The following is a 6,000-nucleotide window of genomic DNA, read 5'->3' as shown; positions in this document are numbered from 1 at the left end:
TATTTTTTTTGGACAGGTTTTTGTATCAAACCATGTCAAATCGGGTTTAGAAACGAGACAATTTCCTAATCCATGTTGAAGTATTTGTGTTGATGGCGTCGACGTGCAGAATGTGATCTCCAACTTGGTGGCTTCCATTAAGATTCATGGAGAATTTCCTTGAGTTTAAGTGGCATTCGCATCCATGAAAGGATAAGTCAATGTTCAAAGCTAATGAATCTTATGGTGAAATTTGGGAATTTCTTTGAAAGATGGAGAGATTATTTTTGAGATTGTGAGTGATAAATACTGTGTTAGTTGTTGCATGTAAAGAGAGGTATTGTGCCAGTTCCATTGAAACTCTCGTGAACATAAGTAACATGGATGCGAATGTGACTCAGGCCAAGAAGGTGATTCGATTACTACAATTTTTTTGCTCATGTTTCGCTAATGACTATCTCAAAGAACCATTCTTTCAATGGTATAGTGAGAAAATCTGGACTATCGAATGCGGTGGAGTGCAATGCATGCAGGTTTTACGATTGAAGGGCTAGACGGCTAGCTGTGATCTAGACAACCGAACCCAACACCCGACATCTCTCAATGGGCGAATCGGTTCACATGATATGGACCACCGATAGTGTGTATACATGGAGTTGCACCATGGTTCGGATATTTGGATTTACCATCAGAACTCCATATGCGAGCTGAGGCCCACAGGCACCCAACTCTGTCAACAATCAGAGCCTTCAGGTCCAGCCATTAGGCACAAGACAAGATCTCTATTCTTCAGTGTGTTTTCTTTGCTTAGAGCTCATCACCGACTAGTGAAGGAATCTCCTGCAGGTCACAGCAACCTTTTTTTTTTTTTTTTTTTTTTTACATATTTTTTATCAGAACGATGTTTAGTATATATGTCAGGCCATTTTAAGATTCTTATGTCACGGATACTCTGGTGTGCGATGACTTGGACACTCCTTTTGTACTTGCAAGAAACGTGGTTTTGACGACAACCGCCTCGGTAGCTAAAGGCGCGTTTGGCAGACCATTTTTTAAAAAATTGTTTTTCTGTGAATGCAAAAAAAGTATTTCTGTTCCGGGGAACAATTTTGAACAAAAATACGCGTTTGGTAAACTTGTTCTAGGAATAAAAAATAAAAAGCTTAAACATGTTTGGTAAATTTGGATAATTTTTTTATTTCTTTTTTTTTCTATTTTTTCTTATTTTTCCTTTTTTTCTTTTTTTCTTTTTCATTTTTTTTTCTTCTTTGGTAGGTCACCGGCCAAGGCCTTGGCCGGGCGACCGGCCGGCGAGGGCCGAGCTCGCCCGGCGGGCGGCGAGGCACGGCTCGCCGGCCACCGCTGTGCGAGGCCGAGGCTTTCCGCCGGCCGGGCGAGCTCGGCCTCGCCGCGCCGGCGAGCTCGAGGCGGATCCGGGCGAGATCGAGCTCGCCTAGGCCGGCGAGGTCGGCCTCGCCTTTGATCCAGCGAGGCCGAGCTCGCCGGCGGCGGGCGAGGCCGAGGCTCACGGCCGCCGGGCGAGCTCGGCCTCGCCGGATCTGGGCGAGATCGAGCTCGCCCGGGCCGGCGCGAGGTCGGCTCGCCCGGCGGCCGGCGAGCCTCGGCCTCGCCGGGACGGCGAGCGTCGGCCTCGCCGGGCCGGCGAGCTCGCCGTGGCCGGGCGAGGCCGGGCCCTCGTCGGCCGGGTGCGGCCATGGCCGAGGCGGCGCGACCGCCAAAAGAAAGAAGAACAAAAAATAAGAGAAAAAGAAAAAGAAAAAAAGTGTTTCGATTTGTGTTCTTAAACAAGAAACACAAATTTGTATTTCTTGCTTTCTTTTGCCCCCAACAAAAGAACAAAAAAAACAGTAAAACGCACACAAACGCGTTTCTGTTCCTTTTCCTTCGAAGGGAAAAAAACAGAAAATTTCTGTTCCTGGGAACAGAAATAGGGTGCAACCATGCAGGCCCTAAATCTCTTCCCTGTCCCATTTCCTAAGGTGTCTTTAGTCTAATGTGATCTTTTGATCATCTAAACACCTTTTACTAAAAGAATTTATTCGCGTTGCTATGCGAATATCTCCCTCTTGATGTCATTACATGGACAGATGAGGAAGTTCTGCCTTATGAGACGCCATCGATGGAGATTCGTCGGTGTTGAGGCGCTCTATTTTGATTGCGTCAAATGGGCTAACTTCTCGGACATGTCTATGCTGATTTGCAATGTTTTTTTTGGAGGAACTTGGCCATGTGAAAAATGTCTTCGCTTTCGTATGCAAAATGAGGGGACAAGACTTACTTTCCTATGGAATCTTTTGGAGCTATCCTAAGCCTCGGGTGATCAGACAACAAAAAGCCTTTAAAACAGTAGCTTTTGGGTAATTCACATGTTTTGGCCGACATGTTTGACGGATTACACCTAGTAGTCATCGAGGGATGTAGAGTGATCCTAAGATTTCTCTTGAAGATGCCTCCATGGTACAATCGCAAGACTGTCCTCAAACAATGGCTGGCGTCCAGGTGTGTTTTTAAGCACTGAAGGGAGTTGAAAATGGCGAATGCTTTAGCGACGATTATTCTTCTGCTGACTCTTCTCTGTCGGTCAGCCACAGGAGCAAGAACAAAAGCATCTGCGCTCGGAAGTCAGCAGCCCCCGTCCAGCTTGGACGCACTTGCAGATGATAATGGCATTTGCCAATCAATGGTGGATCCACAAAACTATGACTGTGAAGAACATACTGTAATTTGCTGACTCCCAATACTTGATCACATATCGACAGTTTAATTCCCGATTTGCAGTGACTGCATAACGTAAAATTATCAATGTAAGTTGCATAATTTTTCAGGTAACGACACAGGATGGTTATATCCTGAGCTTGCTGAAAATTACGGTCCTGTGATTTTACAGCACAGGGTCTTCAGGGTTGGCAAATTAGCAGCTAATAGCGTTTTAGTTAGGATCTTGTTGATTTAATTTATCACGAGATAGGTTGACCAAAAAGATCCTTTTTTTCTAAGAGATGACATGTGTTTTGGTGATAGGATGGAATAATGTGGCTGCTATTGCCGGCAGACAAATTGCTGGCATTCCTCTTAGCCGATAATAATTTCGATGTGTGGTTCGCTTAACACCTGTGGAACCAAATATAGCCGTGGACATACGTCGCTTAGTCCTGACGATCCAGTAATGAACATTTGCCACTTCAGTACCGGATTCTCCCCTTTCGCCTTCCTATGTTTCTTAAATGGAAAGTCCATTCTTTTCCTCGTAGGCTTACTGGGACTGGACATGGGATAATTTGGTGTCTTCTGATCTTCCTGCCGTGTTCAACTATGTATACGATCAAACGGCGCAGAAGCTGCACTATGTTGGCCACTCCCAGGTGGGTTCCGCTCAATTTCAAAATCGACTTTGTTTTAGAAGCTGCATTAGGGTGCAGATTTAAGCATTTATAAGCAACTGAAGTGTTTTCTTGCAGGGGACCTTGATGGCTCTAGCTGCCTTCTCCAGGGAACAGTTTTTGGTTATGTTAAGAGCGGCCGTTTTACTTAGTCCAATTGCCTATATCGGTCAGATGACCTCTCCAATTGCAAGAAGTGCTGTCGAAAACTTCCTAGCCGAGGTAAATACCCAATTTTCTGTCAGTACTGGCCGAGAGGCTAAACTGACAAAACTGGACCAGAATCTCACTTTTTAACCTCTTGACAGGCTCTTTACCAGTTGGGCGTCTATGAATTTGATCCGAGAGGGTGAGAAAATCTGATTTGATCCCTTATCATTCTGGCAGATAGTGTAACAAGCGTAGCACCTCCACTTGTCCTGCAACATTTGCAAGTAACATGTCTGGACTTCCCACTAAACTACATTTAATGTAAGTATTACCAGGCTACCAAATAGACAGCCAGAGAAAGAACAATGCGTATTGCATCCATGGGAACATTCTCATTAGAAACTATTCCAAGAGTTAGACCAAGCCAAGATGCATCGGTATCACTTTATATTGAGACAACTTAGGAGTGGCATTTCCTCCAAGTAGTTTTAGCTATTGGTAGTCCGGTCGCTGTCCATTTACTTTCATCAAGTTTTATTTGTTAATATTGTTCCAAGACCAACATTGAAATTTCGGCAGAATATGTTCAGAAAGTCTACTGATCTGTCTTCTTTTAAGCATACAGGGACGCAGTAGTGAAGCTACTACAAGATATTTGCCAGAAAACTGGAGTTGACTGCACTTACTTGTTGACCTCTTTCACAGGTAGTATATGTTCCTCATATGTTGACTAACTGTAATAGGTTCAACAAAAATCAAGCTGAACGCCCGTAAATTTTATCTCTTTCCAAGGCACTATATTTGTTACATTTTTGGTGCAACAAACACCTCTTTCTTTGAAAATCATTTTAACCAGTGCGAAGAGAACAAACAAGTTATATCCTTGTGTTTTTAAAGATGAATAGGTTGATCAGTTGATCAAATAGTCAAACTCTTTGTATTTTCCCATATGTGGATCGAATAAACATTTTCAACATCATTCCACATCCATTACTGACCTGAAAGCATGCTTGAACATCTGTAGGCCCAAAATGCTGTCTGAACTCCACCATAGTAAATGTATTTCTGGACCATGAGCCTCAACCAACATCGACGGAGAATTTGATCCATCTGGCTCAGAGTAAGTAGATGAATTTCTAATAGATGCCAGCTAAATCACAATGTTCTTCAGTTGTAAAGTTATACGATGCATTGAGTTGCCAAAAGAAATGTCTATTTACCTTTCGTGATGGATGAGCAGTGGTTAGAGATGGAAAAATCTCGATGTATGACTATGGCAATGAAGGCCAGAACATTGAGCACTATGGGCAGGCGACGCCTCCTCTGTACAATATGTCGAGCATTCCAAACAATCTGCCCTTCTTCTTGAGCTATGGCAGAGCTGACGCTCTTTCAGACATGCGCGACGTGAAGCTGTTGCTTGACAGCCTCAAGGACCATGACGGGGACAAGCTAGTGACTCAATATAGAGTGGACTACGCCCACGCGGACTTCGTTATGGGTGAGAATGCTAGAGAAGTGGTGTTGATCCTCAGATGACCTTTCTCAGGCTGCAATGTGTACATACTTTTAAGAAAGCCCGTTCTCCAAGGATTCTTTCGGTAGAAACTTGTGGTTGTAATGGTGTAAAAAGGAACTATGTAACTTTAATGAGAGTGTGAATGTATTGAAAATTATAGATTCTTCAGATTTGTTGTCTGCTTTTGTTTGTTATTGGTCAGCAGTTGAATGCTCGAGGATATGAGAACAGGACCATACAGATAACTTTCTGACTTAGGATCATTCCCTGGTGTGATCTTGCAGATGATTATAAGTTTAGTAACCAATCTTGGTGGTGGAGTAATTAAGCATCTACGCCAGAGTTTCTTGTTTAATCCCACATGATTGATTGATCCTGGTCTTAATCTCGGTCTACTTAATGAACTTTGGTTGGTAAGCGAATCGTCTTGTTTGTTTGGCGTAGGTCACGTTCCCTTGTTTCCTTGTGGACTTATATCTGCAGTATATTCCTCACCGCATTAAAAAAAAGAGTGCTAGATCATCCTCTTGACTAGGCATATTGCAAAATTTTCAGGGCATATAAAATATAATTACAGACATGGCAAACTGAAACGATCTGAGAAAAAGTTAATAAATGACTTGTATTCTGTCGGAATCAAGCCTGGACAAAAAATCGGGTAATGGGACCAAGAATGATATCGACTTTGTCACACCCAAGACCTGTTCTTTTTCATCTCAGAACATGAAAGAAATATTCATGGATTTCTCTTTCGAACTCTTTTGTCAGCTTCAGAGTCCAACATCATTCGAAAGGGTTCCTTTTTGCGTTTTTAGCTATAAAACCAGAAATATCTTCCCAACGACGACAGGTTGCGTTTGTGTAGCCAGCAGATAACTTTCAAGAAAGTCTGCGTGCCGGATCCTGTTCTGCATTTTCACACCGTTTTTCTGCACGAAATGGAATAATTAA

General features: G+C 43.2%; 1 pseudogene; it reads left to right on the top strand.

Moving 5' to 3' along the window:
* Positions 1-2,530: 2,530 nt before the first annotated feature.
* Positions 2,531-5,191, top strand: LOC104454770 (annotated as a pseudogene).
* The last annotated feature ends 809 nt before the right edge of the window (positions 5,192-6,000 follow it).

Source organism: Eucalyptus grandis, chromosome 1 (assembly GCF_016545825.1).
Source record: "Eucalyptus grandis isolate ANBG69807.140 chromosome 1, ASM1654582v1, whole genome shotgun sequence".
NCBI classification, from domain to species: Eukaryota; Viridiplantae; Streptophyta; class Magnoliopsida; order Myrtales; family Myrtaceae; genus Eucalyptus; species Eucalyptus grandis.
Note: the sequence above shows the minus strand (reverse complement) of the source record. Positions and strands in the feature narration are given on the sequence as shown.